The sequence below is a fragment of the Pleurodeles waltl genome, chromosome 2_1 (genome assembly GCF_031143425.1).
Source record: "Pleurodeles waltl isolate 20211129_DDA chromosome 2_1, aPleWal1.hap1.20221129, whole genome shotgun sequence".
Taxonomy (NCBI): domain Eukaryota; kingdom Metazoa; phylum Chordata; class Amphibia; order Caudata; family Salamandridae; genus Pleurodeles; species Pleurodeles waltl.
This window is the reverse complement of record NC_090438.1, coordinates 876,589,931-876,606,088: the sequence shown is the minus strand read 5'-3', so window position 1 is coordinate 876,606,088 and position 16,158 is coordinate 876,589,931. Positions and strand designations below refer to the sequence as shown.

The window sequence follows — 16,158 nt, the reverse complement described above, 5'->3', positions numbered from 1 at the left end:
TTGTTAGGATTATACCGTTACACTGCTGACCACATTTGCATGTAGGGAACTACTTTTGTTTTTTCAATGGGAGTACATATGTGGACATGCTCTCTCCCACTTGTGCTTCATCTCCATTTAACTTTTGCCACCTCCTGTGCTGTATCTCCATTTTACGTTTCCCACCTCAAATGCTTTTCATGTTCTTTCTGCCACCTCTCTTCAACCTGCTAATTTTTAAACAACCATCATGCTTTCATTTGAGCTCTTCTTTCATTAACCTTCCAGAGCTCTTGGATGCTGGCAGCAAGTCCAACTCCTGTGTGATTTTTTAAAATCTATTTTTAAAGGGCCCGGCAGCTGCAAAGTGCTCCAGGGCCAATAACAACCTTTTCTGCACCTTGTGATCATTATTTTAATATGTTAACTTATCAATCTAAGTTAAGTGTCTACCATGCACATCACAATTTATGCATCATGACATTTGCATGCACCATGCTGCCAGTGGGTATCTTGGAAAGAGTTTCCTTTCTAAGAAAGTGTTTTATACATGTAATTGCTGAAAAACATTGAGACACAGCCATTGTTTGCTGTAACCACTATTTGATTTATTTGATTTTTTTAAAGTTACCTCTTTGCTATTTAATTGGTTCACTATGCACGTATTGAGACTTTGTCAATTTTGGCCCTTTGTCCATCAAATCATGTTGTTTTTGCAGTAGCAAACCAATCTGCAATTTGTTTCTGCAGCATAAAATGTTTTTACATCTGAGCCTTAATCCCTTTTTTAGTAGTCCTTTTTCATCCTAAAACGTGGTTTGCCATCTACAGCATCATTAAAACCACGTAATTTTGCAATTTTGAAATGTTTTTAACATAACATAACACAACATAACAGAACATAACACACATACCATAACCTAACATAGCATAGCAAAGTGTCAACTTACTCTTTTGAAGGTACAATGTCCATTCCTGTATTTTTTGTTCTTTCAATTTTATTACTAATAAAACACACTGAATACAGGGGCAAATGTCTCCAAGAGATGCGTCCTCATTGAGACATTCAAATGGGTGCAAGGGAGACGCAATTGCAAAAATCAGATTGATTAAGCCATGCAAGGCCACACTGCATGGCGCTGAGTGGCTTGAAAATCTGGAGTAACACAACGTAGTGTAAATTGTTGCATTGCATTACTCTGCCTCAGGGAGGTGTTCCTTGGGTGAAGCATGGGTGTTCCCAGGTATCCACCCATGGATTGTGACGCACTCCCAGATGTACCATTACTGACAGACTTGGGAATGTGTTAAAATGCTATGTATTCCCAAAGGAGGTGTATATCTTTCTAGCTCCTCATTTTGCCTCTGAGGATTGTTTTGTGCAGGAAGGTGTACCTTCCGTCACAAAAACAATCCTGCCTGCATTGCAGGCACCCTTGCAGCATGTCATAAGGCTTGTAAAAGATAGGTGTCATGCCCACCACCCCAATGGCCACCACAGGGGACAAGGGTCCCCTGGGCATGGCCATTGCACCCAGTTCAGGGCCCCTGATAGCACTTTACAAAATAACGAAACACTCACCTCTACTTACCTGTGACGGGGTCTCACATCCTCTGTTGTCCCTCTGGTGTGGGTGAGGGTGTTCCTGGGGCCTGGAGAGGGCACCTCTGGACTTATTCCTTGGTGTCCCACCATAGAAATAGGCCAACAGGTCCCCGTATGCCTGCCCTGACTCAGGTGTTAAATAATGGCCCTAAGCAAGGTTAGCGCCATTATTTAGGTCCTTCCGTGCACCATTTTTGCACAGAAGGATAAATAAGGCGCCTGGGCCTTAGGCTCATTTTTTGCCCAGAAACGCCTGCCGTGCATCTCATTGATGCAAGGTAGTTTCCCGCTAGTAAAAAAATGACTTTAACTCCAAAACTTTGGCAATAGATGGGTCTAGCGCCAAAGTATAAATTTGGAGTTAGGTTTGCGCTGAATTAACGTAAAACAAATTATGCTAATTCAGCGCAAAGCAAGTATAAATCTGGGCCTAGATGCCTAAAACAAACAATAACCAACAAATTCACATTTGAGGTGCATAGATTGCAATCACCCTGTGTCAGTACAACATTCACAAAACAGAAACTACGCTTACAGCTGCAAATAAACAGCATAAGGCAAACGGCAAACGCGCATTCTTTTTGTAGTGTAAATAACTCCATTAAACAACATGTGCAAAACGCCATAGTTCCTACATCTGTGACATTGGCTGTGTAGTAATATAAAATTACTAATTGTGAGATTCATGGAAACCTTGAAGGGGAAACACTTAAAAGCAACAACAAAAAAAAGTGTCAAACAAAATCAAACATGAATCTTAATTGCTTCAGGAGACGAAACATTAAAAGGACAAAAATAGGTCGATTGGCAGCATTGTGATGGAACTGCAAACAAGAGTGCAGGTTGAAATTCCAGGAAGTATTGAGCCTTTGAGCTGTGTCTGCTAAATGAGACATGCATATTCAACAGCCCTTCGTCCTGCTGTGCAACACATTCATCAGAAACATAAAATGCTCATTTCTTAGTTTTCAACAATGTGAGTAGCACAATTTTGCTCATATTTTGCAGGCAAAAAGTAGTTTGCATATAACACTTTACTGGTCATTCTCATTTTTTGTACAACATTCCACGTCAAGGATATCGATCAGCACTTCTATTTCTCCATATTGACTACCAAGATATTGTCAAAATACAGAGAACTTAACTTCACCTCTGCTTACCTTAATGTTATGTTGATAGGTGAAAAAGGTCAGTGTTGTGGACCGTTGCAATGCCGCTAATTACCTCTCATTATAATTTATCATTTATTGCTCAAGTCTATTTTTTTAAAAATTTCTGAAGTAACTTTCTGAAGTTCATGATAATAGGTTGAGGTGTTACACACAAATATAACTATAACTTCACAATACTCTTGAACAGTGATTTTTTTTAACAAAAAATTACAATTAAGACCTATTTTTGATTTTAAATTACGAGCTTTAAAATCACTGCCAAGTATTCAGTAAGAAGGTGCATATATGTATTTATGTATGTCTTCTTATCATGCATTTGCCTTTGGCTTTAAAGATAGTTTTCACAAAGAAACGGGTTTTAACCATATTTCCCATAATTCACAGTGCTGAGTTCATTAGCTGGATATTTAGCTTCCCATACAAATAATAAAGATCCTTGTTGAAAGCATGAACTCTTCCCATTGTGTGAAAATAAAAATTGTAAATGTAGAAAAAGTGACACTTTACCATAATGCACTTTATTTTCTTCCCTTATTTATGGCTTATCAAACCTACCATACAATGCCAATGTACAAGAAAAACAGTTTTCAGGGATACTTTTTAAAATGTCCTTACAGTTTGTTTTGCATTTAATATTTGATGTATAATAATACACAGTTAAATAAAACACATTTTAAGTATTACCACTTTATCAGCAACAAAAACAAACTTTCCCAAAATATTAATAGGCATATATTTTTCTTAAATGTGTTTATTAAGAACAGCAAAAAGAACAGTGATACAATGATCAATATACGTTCTGTTAAGAAGAAATAGAGGTGAAAATAGTAAGCATAAAACACACAACATGGGATTCTTGAAGCACCAAATATCTGTTTTTATTTTAACTAACTGGGACAACACCCTTTGCCTTTTCAATGGGGTTACCTAACTCTTTAAAATTCCATGTGGTAACCCAGAATGCAATATTTAAACAGTAGTACGAACAATTAATAAGGGGCATATTTATGGGAAAGTGGCACATCGGTCCTTTTGCGCCACTTCTCTTGTGTCACCCTTGTCCCACCTAACCACACCATGTTAGCACCATATTTACAATACAGCGCACCATGGTGGTCATTACCACAACAGTGTCAGAATGTTTTATGCTGTTGTGGTGCTTTGCTGCACTTGCATCAAAAATGTTCATGCTAGTACAGCCAAGCACAGGGAGGCCCAATGATTTGAATGGGTGTGTCAATTTAAAAACCTGCCTTGAGCAGGCATTAAAAATAACAGAATAAATGGCACAGTGAAATCTAGTAAATTTCACTGTGCCATTTTTTGGGGCCTCTCTGGATCGAAACGCCCCCCCTTGCACACATTATGCCTGGCACAGGCATGATGTGGCACAAGGGTTGCAAAGTGGCACAATGCATGCATTGCACTACTTTGTAAATCTGGTGCAGGAGAAAGGCAACCTTGGCGGCACTTTAGAGTAAAGAAAATGATGCTATGGTGGCACTAAGGCAGTGCAAGGGGCTTGTACATATCCCCCTAAATGTTTTGCCTAGTAAAGGAAGGAAAGGAAAAAAGAATGATAGGATGGGAGAAAGAAGAGAAGAAGAGATAAAATAGGCCTATATAAAGGAACATCAATGAGAAAGCTATCAAACAAAAAACAAAAATACAGTACAAGTCATACAAATGACAACTGAAGCACATACCTACTGAACACAAAAATGAAAGGGAGGGAGCAACATCATAAGGTGACGACAACAACACTAGAACTCCATACGACGGCAGGGAAGCTTTGATTTGAGTGAAGAGATGACATACGGATGAGACCATATGAGAACGGGATGCAAACACATATATCTGTATCATAAGAAAAGACAATAAAAATGAAAAAATGAATAAGCAAGAGTAAAAGCATCATATCAAGTGGACAAAAAAGAAGCTATTACGTAAAGAACATTAGAGAGAAAACAGGATAGGAAACAAGGAGACATTTAAGTGATCTTTAAAGTGTCCTTATCCTTTGCTCAGTGTTGCTGAAGAAATGTTTTGAGTGCAGCCAGCTCTTTGTAAGTGGTGTTTTTTTCTGTGTATGTCACTTTGAATAGAAAAGGATGAATTAGACCTAATCTAGTGTTCATAGCTTTTAGTCGAGGAGGCATGTCTATAAATTGTTTCCAATGACCTGCAGTATCTTGAGCTACATACTGAGAGAAAAACAGTTTGTGACCTGTCCAATAATTTTGCTTTCTGGTTTTGACAGCTAACATAACTTGTAACAAGTCAGTACATTGTCATAAAATTAGAATGACTATTTGTGGTTTTATTGAAAACCTGAGCCCTTTGCATGCTGAGAGGTGCAGAAGTAGACATATCAAGAATTTTTGGCAGAAAAGTCTGAAAGTAGGCAGTCAGATCAGAGTCTTCAGTGTTTTCGGGAAGACCATACAGGTGGAGGTTATTCCTGCGATTCCAGTGTTCAAGGTAGTCAGTATACTTCTTAAGAAGAGCTATTTCCAATGCCAAATGAGAGATACGTGAACTTACAATCATGAAGCGTTTCTGTTTTTTGTTGCACCATTAGAACTTGTGATTCCAAGGAAGACCGTTTGTCATCCAAATTTTATAATGTCTTGTTAGTGTCTTTGATGAAGGGTTTTAATGCACAAATTTCTTCTTGTATCACAACCATAGAAGTTGGTGTGGATTTCACTGGGGACGGGGCACCTTTTTTTGGCCTTTTATTGGACACCACAAGTGTTTTACCTAGCAATGATGTTTCTGGAATAGTATCTGGATGAGATTTAGATTTATGGGAAGGTGTGTCATCCATCTCATTGTAGTTAGTGTCTGAGGCCCATATTTATACTTTTTGATGCAAAACTGCACAAACGCAGTTTTGCGTCAAAAGGTTTTACGCTGGTCTGCGCCATTTCTCAGTGCCATCCGGGCATCATATTTATACTATGACACACAATGGTGCTAAAAAATGTTTAGAGTCAACATTTTTGATGTAAACCCTTACCCTGTGTCATAAGGCAAAATTACATTAATGCTGCAAAACTGACTCTAACCCGTTTTGCGCCATGTAAACATGTCGCAAAAGGATATGCACCATTTTAACCGCGCATTTGCATCCACTGTAGATGCTATACCAGGAAAGAGTGCAGATCAAAGGGAAGACGGAAGCAGCATGGCTAGGAGAGACCCCCGGGTGACCCCATACACCAAGAAACCAGCCATGAGGAGACACAGAAGTCCCAGTAGACGGGAAAGAAAAAGCGCAAGTGTTGATTTAGTGAGGAGGAGCATGAGATCCTTGTGAGGGAGGTGACAGAGCACCAAAACCAGATATTCGTCACCTCCAAATTGACAGTTGGCAAGAGAGAGGGAATATGTCAGCAAAGAGCGGACAAAATTAACAGTGTAGCAGAGGTGAAGTGAACTGTCACGGAGTGCAAGAAACGCTGGCATGATTAAAAGCAAAGAACTAAGGAGAAAATGGCAAGGAACAGAAAGGCAGCACTGTAAACTGGAGAAGGAAGTCCTGCACCACAGCAGGACCTGGATGAAATGGTGGAGATGGTTGCAGCGGTCATCCCGGAAGAGCTGGTCACAGGAATACCATGACAGGACAACACAAACACCACAAATGCAGAGTAAGATCCATGGGGTAAATAACTGCCAATTTTTAAAATGCCAGAAGGGAGAGGCACATAGGACAAACTCAATGCAAGCTAAAGGAGAGCCGCGAGACACATTGCACATACATCAAGTTGCACCATTCAAACATAAGCAAAGCATATACACAAGCCTTGGTCGTGCCATGCACCGCAACTTATACACAACCTGGACATACGTCAATCACCAGGGCTATATAACAACATGTACATATGCAGCACATTTGATGGAAGGCATGTCTAATTACTATGCCTGTGGCTATGTCATCACAACACCTATTGCATACAGTCAAACATACCATTCCCACACAACTAAGACATCAGAAACTAAGAAGTGAGTCAATACCATTTCTGGGGTTACGTCATGGTGGTGTCTCTTGCAGAAACACTTTGCTACTGCCATGTCCCATTGCCAAAACACCCCAGTTAACATTACTCATACATTCGAAGGAAGCAACATCACCCCGCACATAAACAACACATCCTCATAAGGCAGCCACTTCTCCATCATGCTCTAGGAATGCCTGTCTGGGTGCAGGGAGAATTAATCTGTGCAGCTGCTGGGGGAATTGCTGGGTATCACAGTAAACATGCCACTACCCTGTGTACCTAACCTTTTGCAGTGTGGAGCCACACATATTGACGCTGATCAGAACTGTGCCACTCGAGAACATATGCACTACAGATTATGATCTGTAGAACACAACACATAAAGACTGAGCCCACAAAAACTCTGACACAACCATGTGAGCCACATAGGAATGGGGAAACAATCATACAAACACAGCATAAGGTGTATGCCTGTGAACTTCATGGTGCGCAATATCACATTGACGGGTGGGGGATTGCGCCTGGACAAGGTAAAATTGCCAGTACGGTTTACCCTCCATGGTTGGCAGTATGAGTTACACGCTGGGATGGTGGGTGGATGTCATCTCTATGGGGCAGTTACCACAACATTGTTGCTGGACCAAATAGAAACAGTGCCAATCTTGGGGTGCATTGGGTGTGACAGCACATGCTACACTTGTCACTGGAAATCAGGCAGTGGAAAGCGCAAAGGGTATACCCAGGGGCACACCACACCACATTACCACCAACCTTTGCATGAGGGTTGTACCACCATGCAAAGGCTGCAGAAAAGCGGGAACATACTTGGAGGGTAGCGTTAATCATAATGCTGGGCTGGTGTCACAAGACAAGTGGCATTGCCAGTCTGTAAGCTGCTGGCAACCTCCCAGTGCCAGGCTATTGGCCCATGGGGCATTCCCCAAGGTCAACATGTGCCCCTTCCCCCTGTGCTGTTGGCGGTGGTCATGTTGCGAATAGCAGTCTGGTGGTCATAGGACTGCCAGACTTGTAATGAGGGTATATGTATGCACCAGTATAACTAGCTGCAAAAACTCCATCAAACTAGCTAGAAGCTCTGGTCAATGTTGAAAATGAGTCAACTGGCTTTGTCTATAATTTAGTGCCATCAGGCACTGACATGTAGAAAATTATGCCATGCTGCCCACCCCTGGGTCCACCACTGTGCCAGTGGTAAATTAGCTGCACTGCCACAATGCTGCATCCCTTGCACCATAGTGCAACATTGGATGCATTGATGGGGAGACAATAGTAATGTAGGAGGAGCTCCTTCCAGTACAGCCAGAAACTGAAATGTCAGTCTAATAGGTCCATGTGTGCTGTGGAATGTAGCACACATACACATGCGTCAACAGGAGGAGCATTCAAAGTAAACTACAATATTGCACCTTGGTAATGCTATCCCTGGGATGATGTGAGGTTTTGGTGCCTTCCTGGTGTATGAAAACATGTGAACCTGGGACAGAAGCAAATTGCAATGTTTGTTGGTGTGGCTTGACCACTGCAGCAGCCATTGCAAGGCCCTACCATGCAAACGGATGCATGGGAAGGGGCCACAATAACAAGATGGTGTCAAGTCACCAAAGGGAATACATCACACCTTGTAAATATGATGCAGCCTATTGTGCCACCTGTGCTTCCTGTTACATGACACTCAGGTGGGGCAAAGGGCTGATAAATTGCACCTATAATTTAGAAGAACAATGTTTAGTGTGTACATTGTCAGTGAGCCTCCAATAGCAACTCAATGATGTGACATGTCAACTGCCACAACAGAGAAAGATTGATTTTACACCATCTCTTTGCAAAGGATGATGGTTCTCCTGCTGATCTGCCTGTCCTGGAATTCTCTGGTGAACTGGATGACTAGATGACATCCATCAGCCAACAGATTCTCCAGGATGTCCTGGTATCCCTCTAGACACCACCTCGAGTTGCAAGGAGGACAACCAATGTTGCAGCCATCCCAGCCGACCAACCCAACACCCAAAATCTACTACCTGCCGGTACAAACGCAGCTCAGGACTCCGAGGACCCAGGAACATGCTTCCAGAGGACAGTGGTAGGAGCCCAGCAGGAGCTGGCCAATCAGGTATAAGTGGGGATGGAGACCATGGCAGCCAGCCTAGACTGAATGCTCATGTACCTTGTGACAGTTAATGAACACACAGCTGCCAACCGAGGCACACACTTCCCACTGCGTGGACTCCAGCAGTGTCTGGTGGGCATAGCTGCTGCCACGAGGCAGAGGCCACAACAACTGACCTCCCAAACTGACAGCAGCATGATAGAGAACAAGCTGGACTCCATTCAGCTTGAAGTGGCATCCCTCAGGGCAGACACGGCTGCCTACCACTGGGATATGGCAGCTATTTTGAAAAATCAGCAGTTCCTCCTTGCTGCAGTGATGCTGTATGTCATACCACAAATGGCAGCTGCCAGGAATTGGGACTCCACACCTACAACCACTGAAGTATGTGTGCCCCCTCTATCTCTCTAACACCAACACCAATGGCAGAGGAGCCACCACATCGGAGGATGAAGATGTGTAACAGATAACCTTTACTCGTAAAAGTACTCAGTAGCACCAGTCTATGCCACATGGGCAGTGTTCTCCTTAGTTCTGGGCTAAAGATCATGACAGTGTTGTCACAGTAGGATATGCACACACTTCACCCACCCACTGTTGATCTGTCTGCTATGGACTGTTATTATCTCTCACTTACCAGTTGGCAATTTGCGTTCCTCCACACTATTGCCACAACTCTGAAGCATGTCTCATGACATGTCCCTCAACCCTGGACTCTGATTATGTCAAAAAACTGTTATTCACAAATGGGGTTTCACACCTGGACGTTGTTGATATTTCACTTAGACATTTTCACTTGTAAATAAACACCTTGTACACATTTTCCATGTGAAAATTTTCTGTGATCCATCTACTCAGAGAAATGATAGTATTGTGTGAATCCATGTCAATGACTTCGGAAAATCAGTACATGAGTGCTGAACTGTGGGGGTACAAAGCTACACACAAGAATCTGAACATGACAATGGTGTATGATGTAGACTTCTCATAAACTGATGGAGACTTTGGTCAAGATACACGGCAGGTTAGGCAGAAAACCAAGTAAAAGGCAATGTAGCCAGTTGGGAGCAACAAAATAACTCATTGGTGTGGTACAGAGGTAGATAACCTCATCAGTAATGTTGCAGAATGGAGCACCAGTTGAGTCTGATGTCAGATCTGTCACAATTCCCAACATTGTCCAAACAGAACCCCAACAATGACAACTGAAGGACAGACTTACCTGTCCAAGAGAAACCATACATAGACATAATGAATAGTGGGTATGCTGCATGGCAGATGCATGGACTAGTATATGTGATGTTGCAGCCAGTGTGGAGCTCCGTTGTCAATAGGTGACACACATGTTAAGATGGATCTGGTGGCAGGACGAATTCCCTAGGCCAACCCCCAATTTTCCCTGTGCACTCATGAGGAGACCCTGAGACTCAAGCAAATTACATAAATTGTATGGAAGAATGTAAAAAGATGTATTTTAAATGCAACAAACCTAAAAACAAAAGCAACTAAAACCTACCCTATCTTAAACTAACTTATACTAACTATACTTATCAAAGAACTAAAGCTATCTACCCTACAGTAAACTTAACTTACACATTGAACACCACACTCCAAACATAGGCCCCCCACCCTTAAGAAACAACACACTGGCAAGACAACAATTACTAACACTACACATTTACTAACTAATCCTAAACAAATATATCTTTTTGTATTTTTAATTTTTAATTTTTTATAGATTTTTTTTATTTTTTAAAACACATATATACTCCAACATAACGCCCCACCAACCACTCACCAATAAATACATTAGAAGAAAATACCCACCCCACAACTACACTTATCCTAACTAATCTATAAACCTACACTAGCCAAACACTAAGGCCCATATTCATACTTTTTTAGAGCTGCAATTGCGTTGTATTTTGCAAGTTTGCGCCACTTTTGCATCAAAAAGTGGCGCACATGCGGCGCTAAAAAAGTATAAATATTGGTTTAAGACTATAATTTATACTTTTTGGTGGAAAACTGCACTAACGCATATTTCTGGAATGGTGCAAGCCGGTGCAAAGGGTAGGCTAGTGTAAAAAAAAAAATGATGTTACTCAGGTGGGGCTGGTGGTATGGGAGAAGGGGGGTTTGCACCAAAAAAATGACGTTAGGCAGGTTAGAGTAAAAAAGATGACTCTAACCTGACGAGTCATTTTCTGACGCAAAAGCATCCATACCACATGACTCATGTCTTAGAAAAGACAGGAGTCATGCCCACCAGCCCAATGGCCAGCACAGGGAACCAGTGTCCCCTGGGTATGGCCATTGCACCCAGTGCCATGTATGGAAGCCTATTTCAGGGCCCCCTTTGGCACTTTAAAAAATAAAATAAAATACTTACCTGTATGTACCTGTTCCTCTGGTGTGGGTGGGGGTATCCCTAGGGCCTGGGGAGGGCACCTGTGGGCTTATTCCATGGTGTTCCACCATGGAAATAGGCTCACAGGTCCCCTAATGCCTGTCCTGACCCAGGCGTTAAAAAATGAGGCAAAGCAAGCTTTACATCAGTTTTTGACCCCTGCCCCCTCCCGTGCACCATTTTTGCACAGGAGTATAAATATGGTGTTAAGACCATAGAGTCATTTTTTGCACGGGACTGCCTACCTTGCATCTCATTAAGGCAAGGTAGGTTTCCACATCCAAAATATGACTTTAACTCCAAAATTTGGTGCTAGACGGGTCGAGCGCCAAAGTATAAATATGGAGCTAGTTTTGCACCAAATTAGAGTTTAAAAAAATGATGCTAATTCAGTGCAAACAGAGTATAAATATGCCCCCGACTTTATAACACCCCCAATAAAATCTATGGCAACTTCATAAGGGAGGGGAATGTACTGGTAGGTAGTCAAGTGACAAGTAAAGTCAAAGTTTGGGCTTCTTAATTTTTCTCTTGATGTATTTTAACAGGTCTTTGCTTGACCATCCAACTTACCCAAACGTGTTATTATGAGGGACTCTTCCCTACGCAGAACCTGTAGCAACTGTAACAAACCAACAGCAGGTGGTGTGACTAGTTGTGCCTGGGTGGTGATCGGTATAGCCAATGTGGTTTGGGGTAGGGACAGCTGTGCACCCCTGCACCGCTGAGGAGCTTGTACCTTGGTGAGCCTTTGGAGGCTGTCTGGGGCCCCCATGTGGGAATGCCTGCCATTCCCTAGTAGCCTTCTGTGCCTGGAAGCGGCGAGCCATGCAGCGGTATCCTGACTTCACTGCCAGGATGTGGCGGTAACATACTGCTCCCTTGTGAAAATCACGCCTCTCCACATTTGTCATGTTAGCAGCTTTAATATGAAGACAAGCAACCATCAGTGTCAACATTGAGTGGAGTCTGTACAGATTGCTAGTACTACATCTAATTACACATGTACTCTAACACACATTCCAGAAAAAACTAAATTCCTCCTGTCTATTTCCAACCATACATCACCAGTATCTTGTACATGTCAGTGGGAGGAGGTGAAACCGTTGGCAAACAAAACGGGTAAGAGCTGATAGGAACACATGCTATCCTGATTAACATAACTGTCACCTACACTGTGAGCATCACGTCTTTCTACAAGTTTTGTATTCCTCTCCCCCTGAGCATAAGGAGGAATGGCCATACTATCCATCATCTCAACAGTCCTGGTCATCCACCAAGGCCTGACAACTCATTCATGGAGTCAAGGAGTTAACCATTTGATAGGGAGCTGCCAACTAGAGAGCTGGTATCCAAAGGTCAATCACATATACATTCATGTGTTCAGGTGTAGATACCCATGAATATGTGGGCTGCCATTACTATTCCTTTTACACACAGTACCATGCTAGCACACATTAGGCCTTAACATGCATGCAAGCCAATGACATTCCACAAAAGTGGAACATGCATAAAGTGAAAAAGACGGAGCACCATGGTGGGGGAAAATTGGCAGCCCAGTCCTCCACCTTCATAACAACACATGGATGTGAAAAATTAAATCCAAAATGGCTCACTCCTGTGTTGTCACCTATAGCTGGGCACATATTGCTTACATACGTCAATCAAGAGACCCTTGCCCCATGGTGCAAAGATGGCTGCCATTGAGGGGGAGATTGCTTTGGTGCAGTAATGGACACCTTCCAACATAATAAAGTAACCTACAAAGAGTTCTATCATTTAAATGTGTGCTGCCTAATGCATCACCCATTAAAAGATCCAAAACGGAGGATACATAAGAGTATTTATCCTTATTTTGCATTGCTAAGGCCCCCCGGGGGTGCGTGCAGAATTTGTCACTGCCCCTGGTGTGAGTAAATCTGTATATCTGGGACTGGATCTAAATACAATGGGTGCTGCTGTGGGTGTACCACAGCAACACCCATTGCAGTTTATGACACTGCCCCAGATATTTGAGTCTACTTACATTGAGTCAGAGCAAATTTGTCTAACCCAACACCAGGGGTCACATTAGCAGGGTGCAATGAGGAGAGATGTTGTCACATCCCCTTGTTTCTTGCTCTTTCTATGCGTTCTGCACGCAGAGAAAAAGCAATCCCATTTGAAGATTGTTTTTGTGCAGGAGTGTGTCCCTGCTGAACAACAACTATCCCGCCTCTCAATGCAGCCATCCGTGCACCATGGCGTAAGTGTGGCTGTGTTGGGGCTCGGCTGCACATTTAGGGCCAGATTTCCGAAATTCCAAGTTCGAGATTTGCAAACTGCAAGTCTGAGCGACACGCAATTTGCGAGTCTCAAACCCGGATGCAGGATGGTGTCCCTGACACCATCTGCGAGTTGCAAGGTGGTCTCAAAGGCCCACCTCATTAATATTAATGAGGTGGGTCGCAATTTGTGACCCCCTTGCGAGTCGCAGCACTTGGAGACAGCAGACCACCATGTCTGTGACTGCTTTTCAATAAAGCAGTTATTTTTTTTGTAATGCCGCCCATTTTCTTTAAAGGAAAATGAGTTCCAATACAAACGAAAAAATGAAACATTTTTGTTTCATTTTTTCAGAGCAGGCAGTGGTCCATAGGACCACTGCCTGCTCTGAAAAAAAAATTTCAGGGCCATTCACAAAGGGGAAGGGGTCCCATGGGGACCCCTTCCCTTTTGCAAATGGGTTACCACCAGTGTGACTCTGGTGGTAACTGCGAATTGCTTTGCGACCGCATTCGTGGTCACAAGGCAATTCTGCATCGCGATGCGATTCACAAATAGGAAGAGGAACGCCCCTTCCCATTTGCGAGTCACATTCCCATTTTGTGAATCGGTGACCAGGTTACCGACTCGCAAAATGGGAATGGGCATCAAGATGTGCTTTTTGCATGTCGCAAACAGCGAAATTCACTGTTTGCGCCATGCAAAAAGTTTCCTACATCTGGCCCTTAGCAACAACGCAAGGGACAACTCAAGAGTGCACTGTATATGATTAACTACAGAGCATCCCTGCATTTTGAAAATGACGGAGTGAGGTGCTGGCAATTTTGCCACAGCATCACACTCCGTCATTTCTGATTACCTATGGGCCTAAATGTGGCTCGACACCACCTTATATACACAATGCTTGCCATAGCGGACCACAAGCTTCCCAAGACATGACCCTCTGGTGGTGCTTGGGGCTCTTAAAAATAGCCCAATATTTCACCATCCAGCTTACTATGATATCTGATCATTGGGCAGGGTGAAACAACTGGCATTGCATTCCACACTCTTAACTGACTCACACAAAACCCTTGATTGCTTCACAGGACACACATTCTTACACTTACTGAGTGCATCGGGGTCTTCAATCTGTGTCACTTCACCAATTGTGTAGGGGGCATTTACACTAAGACTGGTAAACCATGCTTTGTGTAAATGCAAAGTCACTCCAAGTAAACAACAAAGTTCAGTGTAAGCTAGTTGAGCGGAGTGAGCTGGTCATCCTAGTGAAAGATCAGAGCAACAGACAAACAACTACTATCACTCAATAACACATACACTCAGACGAGGTAGAACCACACATCTAAACACTAGCACTGGGCCAGAGACTCCTGTGGTGCTACACCCTGCCACATTTATATGTGACATTGTAATGCAGCTGTCTGTGGGCATGATACCTCCATTACCAAATGGGACTGTTTGATCATGTATTTTTCATCTAAGGGCCATGCTACAGTTGTTGCAGTGGAAGGACCATTGTCACACCCATAGCATTTCTGCCTGTAACAGAAGTAGTGAACATCTACATCATTATCATAGCTCACAGACACACTACTTCCCTGGGATTGTGTGGGTATTGCAAGGTGTTGAGGATTGGCATTATAAATCCTTCAATGAACAAAGTTAACTGTGTGTGCCATCACAAGGCAGACACACTTTATAAATTGCTATGGCTGTGGATTTGTGCAGTTGGTTTACCTACCTGCACATTGACTGAATTGAAACATGTATGTATTGCAAATAGTGGGTGGCCTACCAATATTGCCATTGTATACCATTGCTTATCCAGTGAGGGATAAGTACTTGGGCATTGAAATATCACTCAACACAGACACACTTGCTCTGTGGTCAGAGAATGCATCTCGGGTAGCAGGTTAGTGAGTGATGTGGCAGAGATGGAGCTGATGCAGTGCATCCCCATACTGTCAGTGAGGAGATGTAGACCAGTGGAACAGACTCCGCACATATGTGTAATGTGGGGTGGTAGAGTCTGCCTGTGATGAATAATGAACTGGAACATGGAACTGCCAGTAGTCTCTTCCCAATTCATGTTCAAGCTCCCTTACAAGGCCTTGCCTAATGACATGAAGGGGCCTATAGGACTACAGTGGTGCAGCTCCTAGGGCCTGATTAATGAAAAGTGAGCACCACCTTTGCGTCATTTTCAGAAGCAAAAGCAATGCAAACTTACAAATCATAAGTGCAATTTTTAAGATTGTGTTGCTTATCGGTCAAACAATGACGCAAGGGCGGTGCTAACTTTTCATAAATCCGGCCCCTAGTGCTGCCCCACATGAAGTGTGCCCCTTAGCACACTCCTGACAACACCATGTGTGGGCTGTCTTTACAAAATGGCGCACCATGGTGTTAAGGGGAGTTGTGATGCAAATACCTGTCATTACTCTTGCGCTTTGCAAGACTTACATCTCAAGTACTTACGCTAGACCTGCAAGGCACCCAGAGGCACTTTGTAATTGAAGTGTGGCTCTTTTGAATATCTGCAATGACCATGCTTTAAACATTTTGTGACTAATGTGGCAAAGTTATCT

The 16,158-nt window shown here is 42.8% G+C and overlaps 1 long non-coding RNA gene across 1 annotated transcript in view; it reads right to left on the bottom strand.

Annotated features, from left to right (window-relative positions):
• LOC138269481 (uncharacterized) overlaps nt 1-16,158 on the bottom strand; it is an 892,011-nt gene that overhangs the window by 642,212 nt on the left and 233,641 nt on the right. The window contains exon 3 of the long non-coding RNA XR_011200241.1: nt 4,464-4,614. This is a non-coding gene — a long non-coding RNA (uncharacterized lncRNA). The remainder of the gene's footprint in view (nt 1-4,463; nt 4,615-16,158) is intronic.